The sequence below is a fragment of the Enhydra lutris genome, unplaced genomic scaffold (assembly GCF_002288905.1).
Source record: "Enhydra lutris kenyoni isolate GAN:26980312 unplaced genomic scaffold, ASM228890v2 scaffoldscaffold43, whole genome shotgun sequence".
NCBI lineage: Eukaryota > Metazoa > Chordata > Mammalia > Carnivora > Mustelidae > Enhydra > Enhydra lutris.
In genome coordinates, this window is record NW_019154127.1 from 15,896,471 (window position 1) to 15,910,752 (window position 14,282).

Below are 14,282 nucleotides of genomic sequence, written 5' to 3' on the forward strand. Positions count from 1 at the left end.
GATGCGGGGCTCGATCCCAGGACCCTGAGATCATGACCCGAGCCGAAGGCAGAGGCTCAACCCACTGAGCCACCAGGTGCCCCTCTTTGTAGACTTTTAAATGTATCTTATGTAATATTTTTGCCTCACTAGCTCAACTGATGAATGTTTTTTTAAAGATTTTATTTATTTATTTGACAGAGAAAGAGAGATCACAAGTAGGCAGAGAGGCAGGCAGGGTGGGGGGTGCAGGCTCCCTGCTGAGCAGGGATGCGGGGCTCGATCCCAGGACCCTGAGACCATGACCTGAGCCGAAGGCAGAGGTCCAACCCACTGAGCCACCCAGGCGCCCTCAACTGATGAATTCTTAATATGTTAAAACTTGTTGAAAGATTCCTTGATGAGAGCTCTTGCAACGAGCTCTGGGTGCAGGCTTGTCTTGGCCTGCACACTTGTGTCCTCCCATTTCCCAAGCCAGAGCCCCAGGCCTCCAACGAGGACCCCAGGATGCAGAGGCGCACAAGGACAGGACTGGCTGATGTCACGGTCTGTAAAGCGCAGACCCAGGGGCCCAGGAGTGGGAGTGTGTCTCCGAGAAGGTCCTGTGGGAAAGGAGAGATCATTGGAGGCAAGTCTGGGAAATACCCTGGTGTGCTCTCGGGCCATCCCACATGCATGTGCAAAACGAGCTCCCAGGACCTCCAAGGCCTCACCCCGCTGAGGCCACCAGCGCCCCGGACCTCAGCACCCACCTCAGGCCCGCGCGCATACAAGGCTCCTTGAGGGGGACGCATCAGGAACAGCTTCTCCAGGGTGTTCGTCGCTCAGCTGAAGACACGAGGGGCCCGACCCCACGGCCTCCCCAGCGGCAGGACAGGGAGAGGATGGCCATGTAGGTCCCTCCTGCTGGGAAGGAGGGCGGGAGGCGGAGAGCAGGTGTCGTCCACGGCCATTCCGTAGCCCAGCCCAGTGCCTGTCCCCGAGCAGGGGCCTGCTGTGTCCCCAGGAACGCTTTCCCTGGCTTCTGGCCTCACGCTCTGTGGTCTTGACTCCATCCTCTAAGTCTTTCTTCCTTTTCCGTAGAGAGTAGCCCGTGCTTGCAGCCGAGTAGTTTCCCGGGTCTGCGGCCCGCTGTGGGGCTGCGGCCTCCACCGGCCTCTCTCCGTCGTGCCGTCTCGGCTCTTCCAGCCCAGGCCGGAGAGGACGCCGCGGGTCGGCCCTGGCAGCGGCGTCTCGTACGGTGTCACCGACTTTCACTCCACCAGGCAGAACCCACACCCGAATCTCTTTGACACGGGCCCCTCCTCTCTGGGGCCGGGACACGGTTGCGGCCGTGGCCTTCGGTGGCGAGAAGCCTGGCGGTTGAGAGGCACCGGACAAGGGCCCGGGAGGCCTGGACCCATCCCAAGGGGTCGGCGAGACCCCCGCTGAGCTTTCTCGGAGGCCTCACGGGGCCTCTCCCATCCCTGCCGGCCTCACTGTCCTCCGAGACCCCCTTTTCCCAGCAGCACCGTGGACGCCGGCTTTGCTGAGCGCTCCCCTTCGTTGCGAATGTTCTGCCGGGAGAGAAGCCCAGCCGCTCCGGGCCTTTGCCGTTCTCAGAGGGTCTGTGTGAACACGGAAGCGCTCCTCCTCCGGCCACTCTCTCTCCAGTCCTTACTCTGTGCGGGCACAGGCTCCTCCACCCCGGTGACTCCGCCCGGACCCTCCTCGACCAGCCCCACCGGCCGAGGGGCATTGTCTTCCCCCCGCTCCTCCCTCGCAGGCTACAACCGCACCAGAGCTGCCCCCACCGAGGAGGAAGGGCTTTTCCTTGCTTTTCACTGGGCCTTGCCGACGGCCTCTGCGGGCCGGAGCCCCTGCCACGGGCCGCAGCCTGCGGACCGCAGCTTCCTGCCTCAGAGTGCCCAGTCCTGCGCCCGCGGACCGCGCGCCAACCGCGACTGCTTTCTTATTCTCACTGGGCCCGGGGGACGGCTCAGAGGGGCTCCACAGTGCTCGGGGCCTCAGCGGGCAAGACTGGCACAGCTGGAAGGGCTCAAATGGTGGCCGTGGGACCACCTAGAGGCCTCCTCAGTCCCCTGGCGAGAGACAACCTGAAGGCTGGGCTCCGCCGGGCCTGCTGTCCGAAGCACGCGTGGGAGGTTTTACAGTGACTGGGTCCCAAGAGCCAGCTTTCCAGGAGAACCAGAGGTCGCCCTGTGGCCTCTGTGACCTCAACTCAGAAGTCGCTTCTGGTCTTGTATTCTGTTGGTTCCAGCAGATACAGGCCCACCCAGATCCGAAGGGGGGGACGCGCGGCCTACTTCCTGATGGGGAGGGTTCACAGCCACTTCAGAAGTCACCACAGTGGGGACGCCTGGGTGGCTCAGTTGGTGAAGCGACTGCTTTCGGCTCAGGTTGTGACCCCGGATCAAGGCTCCCGTGGGGAGCCTGCATCCCCTCTGCCTGCTGCTCCCCCTGCTTGTGTTCCCTCTCTCTCTGACAAATAAATGAATAAAATCTTAAAAAAAAAAAAAAAAAAGAAGTCACCGGGGTGCCTGGGTGGCTCAGTGGGTTAAGCCTCTGCCTTTGGCTCAGGTCATGATCTCAGGGTCCTGGGATCGAGCCCCGCATCAGGCTCTCTGCTCAGCAGGGAGTCCACTTCCCCCTCTCTCTCTGCCTGCCTCTCTGCCTGCTTGTGATCTTTCTCTCTGTCAAATAAATAAATAAATAATCTAAAAAAAAAAGAAAAAGAAGTCACCACAGTTCACCTCTAGCACAAGGTATTTACAAATCATAGAGAGCACAAACCTTCTAAAGACATTGTAAAGATTAATTTCAGTTGAAGTATACTTACATTGTGTGAATTACATAGTATACTACACAAATTTTATCCTTTAATTGTACGGGACATTCCAGCAACCCATTCCCTTCACTATGAACCTTTCTTGTCTTTTGATGGATATGTGCGTTTTTTTGGAGAGCAGACACACCTATGAGAGGGATTACTGAATTATGGGATCTGTGTAGGTCTCACTTTACTAGAGACTGTCAAGTAGTTTTCTAACATAATTATATCAGTTTGCACTCCTCCCAGCAGGAGAGGAGGACTGGTCAAGATACCAACACTAAGTATTTTTGATTTTTTAATATTTAACCATTCTGATGGGTGGGTGGTGACACCTTATTGTGGTTTTAATTTTTTTTAAGATTTTATTTATTTATCTGACAGACAGAGATCACAAGCAGGCAGAGAGGCAGGCAGAGAGAGAGGAGGAAGCAGGCTCCCCTCTGAGCAGAGAGCCTGATGCGGGGCTCGATCCCAGGACCCTGAGATCATGACCTGAGCCGAAGGCAGAGGCTTAACCCACTGAGCCACACATGCACCCCAAGTGGTTTTAATTTTTAAAAGATTTTATTTATATATTTGACACAGAGAGAGAGAGCGAGCGTGCACAAATGGGGGAGGGGCACAGAGAGGGACAAGCAGACTCCCCACTGAGCAGGGAGCCTGACAGGACCTGGAACTTGATCCCAGGACCCTGGGATCGTGACCTGAGTCGAAGGCAGAGGCTTCATCGGCCGAGCACCCCACCCAACCGCCCGGCGCCCCTCATTGTGGTTTTAATCAGCTTTTTTTGATGTATTGGTTATGATTGCTGCATACCAAACTGTGCCAACATTTAGAGTTCTATGACAATTGTTTATTTAGCTCATGGTTCTCTGTATTGGCTATTTGGGATTTGTTCATCTGGGAGGTTCTTTTTTCTTTTTTTAGAGAGGGAGGGAGAGAAGGCGGAGGTGGAGCAGAGGGAGAGGGAAAATCTTTTTTTTTTTTTTAAGATTGTATTTATTTATTTGACAGACAGAGATCACAAGTAGGCAGAGAGGCAGGCAGAGAGAGAGGGAGGAAGCAGGCTCCCCGCTGAGCAGAGAGCCCGATACGGGACTCGATCCCAGGACCCTGAGACCATGACCTGGGCCCAGATCAAGAGTTGGATGCGCAACCGACTGAGCCCCCCAGGGACCCCTCTCTGCGCAGTTCCAACGCTGGCCTCATCTGGCCTCACTCATTTATCTGTAGTTACCATTGGTCATTGGAGTGGTTCTGCTCATTGCTCATTGAGGAGGCTGGTTGTGTGTGTGTGTGTGTGTGTGTGTGTGAGAGAGAGAGAGAGAGAGAGAGAGAGAGAGAGATTCAGTCAAGAGGATGAGGATGGAAACTGGCCTCTTGAACCCTAAACTTGGAAACCAGACAAGATGGCGTCCGCAGCCTCTGCAGGCGTGTTGCTAGACCGGCCCAGAAGCCGAGGTCCTCCTCTTGCTGGAAAACCCTGCAGAGCATTACGGCCATTTTGGCAATCTTCCCCACTTAGCTCTCTGGCCTAAACGCAAAACGTTGCTCCCCTTATCTCAGGAACCCCGAGGTCTCATCCAAGCCTGAAGCTCAGGTCCCGTGATTTAAACGAGGTGTGGAGGCTGCCGAGGCTCCAGGCAGGCTCTGGTCCCAGAGGTCTGTGCTCTAGGAGAGCAGGTCACCTGGGCCTCTGTGCACACACGCCCAGCACATGCGGTGAGACGGGGGAGGGAGAACACGGGATGCTGCATTCAGACGGGGGCTGGATACCCAGTCCTGGTTCACCGCCGTCCTGAAAGGCCTGTGGGGTTCCCCCGGTCCAGGGCACTAAATACGTTTGGATTACAGCCTGGTCAGCTCCTTACAAGGGGCTCCCAAACACAGTGTTCCCCAGGGCTCCCTGGGAGGGGGCACCCCAGCCCACTGGTCTCTGCCTGGTGAGATGTCCTTCCTTTTCCGTAAGGAACGGCTCGTTTGTTGAAAGTTGGGGGTCCACAGGTGGGCCTCATTTCATTTGGAACTATCTCGTCCAAGCTGGCCGTGCTTTGCCAACATAAATTTCCCGAGTCATGTTCCATTGTATGAAGATACTGCAATTGTGTATCCATCTCCCGCTGACTGGCATTTGTAATGGTACCAACATTTTTCCTGTCGTAAATAAAGTTGCTACGAACATGCTTGGATGAGGCGTTTTTGGATTATGTTTTCATTTCTCTTGGACAGACGCCCTGCAGTTCTGCTCCTGGGAACGTAGGCCTTTGATATGCAGATGTTGGAGTTACAACCCCAAGGTGACTGGAGACAGGGTTATCTGGGAGGTAATTACGGTTGATGCAGTCTGAGGGTGGGCTCAGTCCTTCATAAGAAGAGGAGGAGACACTAGACTCTCTGTGTCGTGAGAGGACGTGAGAACGCAGCCATCCACAAGGCAGGAAGAGAGCTCTCACCAAACTGAACTTGCTGGCACCTTGGCCATGGACTTCCAGTTTCCAGAACTCTAACAAAATAAATGTCTGTTGTTAAAGCCAACCAGTCTGTGGTATTTCATTAATGGCAACCAGAACAGACTTCTATAATATGCTTAACTTGTTAAGAAAGTTAAGAAAAAACACAAAAAGCAAAAACCAAACTCCACAGCTGTCCAAAAAAAAAAAAGTTGGTGGGCACCTGGCTGGCTCAGTCGGTAGAGCGTGTGACTCTTGGTCTGGGGGTCCTAGGTTCAGCCCCACGTTGGGCATAGAGCTTACTCTAAAGAAACAGCGACTCAGCTGCCCCCATCACTTGCGTGTTGTCTAGAGCCGCCCTCACGCTACGAAGGGGATGGTGAGGAGTTCAGACGGAGACTCTGCCTGCAAAGCTGAACATGTTTACTACCTGGCCCTTTACAAAAAAAATGTTTGCTGACCCCGGTCCAATTCTCCGACTTCTAATTCTACTGTTAGTGCTTTTAACATCTAAGGAAACTTTGCTGCCTGAAGCCTGACGTTGTACCTTTCATGTTTGCGTCTGTGATGTGTCCCAGTGAGTTCCGCGTGGTGTATGGTGGACACTAGCGTCACCAGTTCTGAGCAGCCGGTTCCCGGGGCCCATCCTCGGGGAGGCTTCCCCGTCGGCAGTCCTGACTGTGAGCGCGTGCGTCTCTTCCCGGACTCCCCGCGGCCCCGCGGATCTCTTTGCCCGTGGTTCTGCCAACATCGCCCGGCCTCGAGGCCTGTATCTTCACATCATTCTCGAAGTCAGAGGGTGTGTATCTTACGGTACGGTTCTTGTAAGACCATTCTGTGACTGGAGGCCCTCTGCACTGCTCTACACGTTGTGGAATCAGTTTTTCAGCTTCTAGAAGAAAGGCCTGTGGGGATTACGCTGAATGGCCTGATCACGTTGTGGAGAGTTGACCTTCAGTATGTTGAGTTTCCGGTAGGTAAACGTGGACTCTCACCACTACTTAGAGCCTTTGAACTTCCTCTCAGTGTTCAAATAGTTTTAGTGTAGAAGTCGTGCACATATTTTTGTGCACATTTTCACATATTTTGTTGAATTTATTCCTAAGCATTTATTGTTATACATTTTATCGTTGATGTTCGTTCTGCATTCACCTGGGCCTATGGCTAGTGAGGCCACCCGCTAGAAGTGCCTGGGGGCACTCACCTGCACACCCCCACCCCGCCCCCGGTACTGTTTGTGGCAAGCTTCCACTGGGTTTTCCGCAGGTGCAGCCAGTGTTGTGGCTGGACCAGCCCTTGTTCTTATCGGGACTGCAAGGCTATCCCGGCAACTATCAGGGAACTCTGAAGACGGTTATTACTTACAGTCCCTGGAGGGCACCTTCCCAGGGCCACACAGGTCAGGCAGGGGCAGAGGAAAGGAGGTAGGCCTGGGGTTCTGACTTTATTGGGGTCAAGGCTAGTGGTCTAGGGTTTCAAGGGTTCATTCTTTGCTGGTGAATTTGAAACATGAATCACAGGAAAGGAAAAGCAAGTGATCAGAAGGTCGGCTAGGTCAACTGTGCTTTCTGGAAAAGGGACCTTGATGGGTGGGTGGGTTGGCTTCATGGCTTTTCATGTGGTGTGTAGTTGGGAACGTGTTTACTGGGGATGGATGTCTGCGGAGTGGATGCCTCTTAATGCAGGTGCTTACATTATAAGAATGTAATCGTCAGGTGCTAATACCACACTGGTATACAGGTTTTTTTTTAAAAATCTATATTTTAAAGATTTTCTTTATTTATTTGAGAGATAGAGAGAGTGAGTGGTGGGTGAGGATCAGAGGGAAAGGGATAAGCAGACTCTGCACTGAGTGCAGAACCTGGAGTGGGGCTCAATCCCACAACCCTGAGATCAGCCCTGAGCCAAAATTGGGTCAGACGCCCCACCGACTGAGCCACCCGGGGGACCGTATGTGGGTTTTTTAAAAAGTTCATTTTTGATGTTTTGCTCCTAGTAAATAAAAAATACACTTCTTTTTCTCTTTTAAAGATTTTATTTCTTTATTTGAGAGAGAGAGAGTGAGCAGGAGGGATAGGGAGAGAGAATCTGAAGCAGGTTCTGCACGGGGCACAGAGCTCAGTGATCGCCACACAGGGCTCGATCCCAGGACTGCTAGCTCATGCCCTGAGCTGCTACCAAGGGTCGGATGCGTGAGGGACTGAGCCACCCAGGCGCTCCTATACACACACCCGTGTTTTTCTACATAGACCTTTATCCTGTGATCTTGGTAAATTCACTCATCTGCTCTAGCAGTTTCATGATTCCTCAGGCTAGTCTATGCAAACAGATTCATGTTTGTATTCATCTGCGAATACCTGTAATTTTGTTTCTTTTGTTCTAATAGTTATACCTTTTTATTTATTTATTGCTTTACTCGCACCTTGTGCTGGCCAGAGTTTCCTACAAAATGCTGAGTAGAAGTAGGCGAAGTGGAAACTTTCAGTACAACATCACGAAGCATGATTTTAGAGTTAGGGTTTCTGACAGATGCCTTTTTGGAGATAGAGGATGTTCCGAAGCAGGGAGGTTGAAGGGAGTCTGTTTGAGAAAGGCTCTGTCTCTGCTGGTTTTCTGCGAGGCCCCACTTACTCAGGCTCCTTATTTTGCCCTTGAACAAGCCAAAGAACTATGTGCCCAGTTAAGGGGCAAGCAAGGAAGGTCATCGTTCTCTGAGTCTTGTCCTGGCCCCAAACACCTGATACCATCTAAGACAAGCCAGTCCCAACCGTGTTCCACGACGCTAACTTCCAACAGAACTTGGCTGACGCTGGAACCAACACTCTCCACCTTCAGGACAACACTGTCGGGGCCCGTCTCACTCCTGGGAGCTTTTTCTGTATCCTGGCTTACTAAACTTCTGTTGCTTTACCCGCAAAACAAAAACAAAACCACAAAACCATACTCGACCTTCAGTGATTTGTGGCACACCACCTGTCACTCCCTCAACTCACCTGCGATCGGACCCTACCCTGGATTCCTGAAGGAGCCCATCCTATAGACCCCTTTCCAGTAATAACCCTGACCCAGGAGACGACGAGACTCCGTCTTCGTTCCTTTCCCAGCCTCCCAGACACTCCATCTGCTACTCTCCGTCACGCACACTATTCAGTAAACTGTGTTCACTTTCTCTGGCTCACATTTGATTTCTAACCTGTGGGAACACAAGGACCCTCCTGACTGGTCCTGTGGGATCCCTCCTCTGGGTCGTCTGACCCAGTCTTCCTGTATCACGGATATTAAAAAAAATATCATGACTAGGGCACTTGGGTGGTTCAGTTCGTTAAGCTTCCGACTCTTGGTTTCCACTCAGGTCAAGATCTGGGGGTCATGGGATTGGGCCAGATTAGGCTCCATGCTCAGAGGGAGTCTGCTCGAGATTCTCTCCCTCTGCCCCTTCCCCCTGGTTTGTGCTCTCTCTCTCTCTAAAATAAATAAACAAAATCTTTTTAAAAATCATGATTGGGTATTGGATTTTGCTAAATTCTTTAAAAAAATTTATTGAGTAACCGTATAGATTCTCTCCTTTATTCTGTTAAAATTGTGAATTATAGGGACACCTGGGATGCTCAGTCTTTGCGAGTCTGCCTTCGGCTCAGGTCATGATCTCAGGGTCCTGGGATCTAGCCCTGTGTTGGGCTCCCTGCTCAGCGGGAAGCCTGCTGCTCCCTCTCCTGCTCCCCTGCTTGTGTTTCCTCTCTCGCTGTGTCTCTGTCAAATAAATAAATAAAATCATTAAAAAATTGTGAATTATATTGATTTTCTTTCTTCCTTTCACTCTTTTTCTTTCTTTCATATTTTATTTATTTATTTGACAGAGAGAGATCACAAATAGGCAGAGAGGCAGGCAGAGAGAGACGGAAGCAGGCTCCCCGCTGAGCAGGGAGCCCGATGTGGGGCTCGATCCCAGGACCCTGAGATCATGACCTGAGCCGAAGGCAGAGGCTTAACCCACTGAGCCACCCAGGTGCCCTGAAGTATATTGATTTGCAAGTATTAGTCCAATTTTGCATTACTAGGATAAACTTCAGTTGACCTTAGTAATATTACCTTGTCTATTATTGGGTTGATTTACTAATATTTTGTTAAGGGTTTTTGCATCAATTTTCATGAAGGATATTTGTGATTTTCTTTACTTGTATTTGTCAGGTGCTTATATCAGAGTTCATAAAACAAATTTGATAAAACAAATTGGGTGCCCATTCCCTACTTTAATAGTTTGTTTAATACTGGTATTATTTCTTCCTTACACATTTGATAGAATTCACCAACGAAACAATTTGGGTTTGACATTTTCTTTGTGGGAAGATTTTTTGATAACGCATTTAATTCATTATATTTTTCCTTTTCTTTTGTGTCACTTTTGGTAAGTAATGCCTTTAAAGGAGTTTGTGCATTTCATACAAATTATCAAATGTGTTGGCATAAAGTTGGTCATGTCTTCTATTTAACTTTAAGGTTTTTTTTTTTTTTTTTTCATAATCCCTACCCCCAATGTGGGACTTGAATTCACAGGCTTGAACTCACAACCCCAAGACTAAGAGTCCCACGCTTGTCTGACTGAGCCAGCCAGACGCCCCTATTTATCTTTTTAACGTTGGTGTGATCTGGTAAGACGACCCCCTTTGCGTTTCTATTCTTGATAGTTTTCTTTTTACATTTTTTTCTCTTGATAATTCTTGCTAAAAATTTATCAATTCTATTAATTTTTTTGAAGAACCAACTTCTGTCTTTGTTAACTTTTTGTTAACTTGTTTTCTAGTTCACTGTCTTATTTAATATTTAACTTAACATTTGTTTAGTTAGTATTTTTTTTTAGTTTGGTTTTAATTTGCTTTATTTTAAAATTTTAGCTTCTTAAATTGGAAGTTTCAATCACTGCTTTTGAATTTTTCTCCCGTTCTAACATAAGCATTGAAAACATCAGTTTCTTTCAAAGCTCTGCTTTATCCACATCCCCCAATTTTAATGTGTTTTCTTGTCCATTTGGGTTGTAATAAATGGCATGGTTTACAACCAATACACATTTATTTTTCACAGTTCCAGAGGCTGGGAAGGCCAAGATCATGCAAATTCGTATCCGGTGAAGGTTTCTTAGGTCATAGAAGGTCATTTTTTTTGCTGTGTCCTTACATGGTGGAAGGGGTAAGGTGTCTGTGGGGTATCTTTATAAGGGCACTAATTCCATTCACAAGGGTTCTGCTCTAATGATCCAGTCTCCTTCCAAAGGCCCCACTTCTGACCACCACCCTCTTGGGGGTTAGGATTTCAGTGTAAGAATTTTGAGGGGACATGGACTTCAGACTATAGGAGTACATTTTCATTAGCTTTCCATTTTTAAAAACTCTCTGGTTTCTTCCTTTGACCCATGGGTTATTTAGATGTATGCGGTTTCATTTCCAAATATTGGGGACTTTTCTAGATTTATTTTCTAATTTTATTTATGATCAGAGAACATACGCTTTAAGATTTCAACCTTTGCAATTTATTGTGACTTATATCATGATCCGGCATATGGTCTGTCTTGGTTAGCATTCTGTGAACGTAATGTGTTCTGCACCTGTTTATGATGGGTAATTAGATGATTGGTGTGACAGTGTTTAGATCTATATCCTTGTGTACGTTTGTCCTGTTTCGTCAGCTACTAAAAGACAGAGGACATTTGATGTTACTTGTTGCTTTTGCACTTGGAATTTTTAGTCTGCACTTTCTGTTAATTGCTACTGTATTGACCCTTCATCTAGAGACCAGGATACTCACTCATCAATTACAGTACTTTATTTGTAGACTATTTTGGATTATCTGCAAACACAATCACACCATCTGTGAATAATGAATTTTACTTTTTGAGTCTTTACCTTGTCTTTTTTACCTTCTTGCATCGGGGTAAGACCACTGTACACAGCTGAATGGAAGTTATGGAGGACACCCTCCTCTTCTTCCTGAATCCAGGTGAAAGCACTCACTCTTTTGCTTTTATTTGTTTTTAACAGATGTCTGAGTAAGGTATTCCTTTCTTTTTTATTTCTAGTTTTGTGAATTTAGTGTGTTGAGTTTTATGAAAAATTTTTTTCTGCACCATGTAAATGCTCACATGGTTTTTGTCCTATCATCTGAACTGTGGAAATATTTTTAAATTTTAAACCACCTTTCGTTCCTAGAGTAAACCACACTTGGTCATGATGTGTAATCATTTTCTCTCCCACTGGATTGTCTGTGCAGAGTCATGCGGCCTCCTAGAACCGGCTACAAGTATGACACTTTTCTTTCTTTTCTGGAACAATCTGTGTCACACCGGTATCGTTTTCTTCGTGGAAGGTCGGGAGCATTTACTAGCGAAGCCATCTGGGCCTGGAGTATCCTTTGTCAGGTTCTAAATTATAAAATCAATTCCCTTAACAAATATGGAGGCATGCGGCTTTCCCACTCTTTTGGGAAGAATTTGTCGTGTTTTTCTAGAAATTTTTCCAATTTATGTGATTCGTGAGAATTTTGACATGGTTTCGTATTGTCAGTTTATTTCGTTTAAAATTTTGCGCAACCTGTGTTGGTCCCTTTCTCTCTCGCGTTGAGGATCCGTCCTCCCGCTCCTGTCCCCCCAGGTCAGACGCACAGAAGCGCCCGCAGCCCCGCGCGCCCGCGAACACCCGCCGCCTCCCGGCCTCACGCACCTTCTCCGGAGCAGCCTCCAGCCCCGCACCCCGAGACTGAGACCCCAGCGGAGATGCAGTCCCGTGCTTCCCTCCGGCCGGCCAGGCGCCCGCCCCGCGGGCGGGTCGGCACGACCTTGACTCCCCGACGACAGGGCGGGCCCCGCGCCGACCCCGAGGCCGCCACACACTCGGGGCCCTGAGGTCCCCCAACCTCCGTTTCAGTCTCAGACTCGCCCCCGGTGACGTAGCTTCACCGTCTGTCCGTCCGTCCGTCCGGCGAGGGGACGCGGCGGATCCCCCCCGCGCATACCGGATTACTGCGGGAAAGCAGCCGAAACAGGGTCCCGCTCCAAAACCTGCCTCTTCCTCCACTCACGGTGGGTCTGTGCTCCCCAGGCCAGCACCGGTCCCGAGCCCCCCTCACCTCCCCACCCCCCAGGTCAGGCCCAGGCCCCCTCGCGACCCCACCTCCCGCCCGTCACAACACACCGGTCCGCGTTCCGCAAGCGCCGCGGCGGGAAGCGGAACTCGAGAAGTGCGCCTGCGCGGGGCCCTCGTCCCCGCCCAGAGCCTCCTCCCAGACCGGCCTGAGCGGTCGCGCCTGCGTGTGGCCGAAGGCGGTGGCTCCATTCTCCCGACGAGGGACGGGTACGGACTGCGCAGGCGTGGGGAGCAGAGCCCAGGGAGGGGCTCCGTCAGCGGCCGGCCTGCGCGCATTGCGCCTGCGCGAGCCGAGGGCGGCGGCTCGGGCTGCTGGCAGGCGCCGTCCGCCCCTCCGCTGTGGACGCAGAGCTCGGCGGAGAGAGGCGGCTGAGGTAGGTTTCCCGTGGGCAGCTCGGGCGGCTGGACCGCACCGAGGCAGGACGTGCCCAGTGAGTCCTTTCCGGGCGCGTGCGTCGGTGGGTCGACCGAAGCCGCAGCCCCCTCGAAGACCCCCAACCTTCCCGGCTGTGCGCGGGGCGCTCCCGCGGCTGACCGCAGGCTGGGCAACCGCAGGGCCACGCCCCTTCCTCCGAGCCACGCCCACCGCCCCGCTCCGCCCCCCCTTTCCTCGGGCCACGCCCTGCGGCGCCGCGCCCCTTTCCCCAGCCGCGCCTCCCCGAGCCGCGCCCACCTCCCTTCCGGCGGCGCGGGTCCGGGATCCGCGTCCCGCTGGTCCTCCCCGCGCGCGGTGCTCCTGCGCCGAACCCCCGCCCCCCTCGCCGCCCCCCCCACCGCACCCACTGCCGCTGGCCACTAGTCCTTGGCATCTCAGGGCCTCTGCCCCCACCGCCCGCTCGGCTGACCTGGCCCTGCCCGGTCCCCCAGGCCCTGCGGGGTCAGCCGGTCCAGCAGCCCCGCCCCGGCGGCCGTCCCTCCCGGGCCCCAGCCAGGCTTCGCCGGGGAGGAGGGCGCTCGTGCCGCGAGAAAACCAGCGCTGCGGGGTGTCGGACCGGCGCCGGCGGGTGCGCCGGAGCGCGGAGCCACGGTCCGGACGAGGACGTGCGGCCGCGCTGCGGTGGGGCCCCAGGCAGCGCTCGCTTCTGCGGTTAGGGTTAGGGAAGAGGCGAACCCGCAAGACCTGCCCCTCGCGTAGCGCCCCTCGCTGGCCTCGCAGCTCCGGTCCGAGCGGGGGCCCGCCTGCCCGGTGTTGCGCGGACGGAAGTCACGGAGGACGTCCCGAGTCTTGGCCGGCGACGCGCGCGAGTTAGACCCAGAGTTGTCGTGTGGGGAGAACCGTTCGTGCGGGGGCCCCGCGGTCGCTGCGAGACAGGAGGACGTGCAGCGAGGAGGCAGACCCTCTGCGAGGTGTGCGTCGTGGCTCCTGTTAGTGCAAGCACTTGGAAGTCCCCGTGGATGACCTTGAAAATAAAACAGCCGGTTTTTTACCAGCAAAACGGGTTTATTCGGAAGTGACAGGAATTGCAGTTTCACACGTGCAGAACTAAAGGCAGGTCTGGCTAAGGTAGGAGAGGAGGGTGGGAGGAGCTGCTTTGAGGGAAATCCGTTGGAGGAAAGTGAGTGTGGGGTGGTGACAGCGTCACAGTCTCCTGTTGGTCGGGCGGTGACACCGTAACAGTCTCCCGTTGGCTGGGCTCTGACACTGTGACAGTCTCCTGTTGCCCGGGCGGCGACACTGTAACAGTCTCCCATTGGCCGGGCATTGACACCGTGACAGCCTCCCACTGGCCAGGCTGTGACACTGTGATGGTCTCCTGCTGGCTGAGCTGTGACAGTCTCTCACTGGCTGGGCTGTAACACTGTGACGGTCTCCCATTGGCCAGACTGTGACGCTGCGACAGTCTCCCATTGGCCAGACTGTGACGCTGCGACAGTCTCCCATTGGCC

The 14,282-nt window shown here is 52.4% G+C and overlaps 1 protein-coding gene across 2 annotated transcripts in view; it reads left to right on the plus strand.

Moving 5' to 3' along the window:
- Positions 1 to 12,688: 12,688 nt before the first annotated feature.
- Positions 12,689 to 14,282, plus strand: part of LOC111155689 (protein arginine methyltransferase 2) — a 40,443-nt gene continuing 38,849 nt past the window's right edge. For both annotated transcript variants that reach the window (XM_022515987.1, XM_022515989.1), the window contains exon 1: positions 12,689 to 12,769. The gene's annotated coding sequence lies outside the window, so the exon portion shown is untranslated. The remainder of the gene's footprint in view (positions 12,770 to 14,282) is intronic.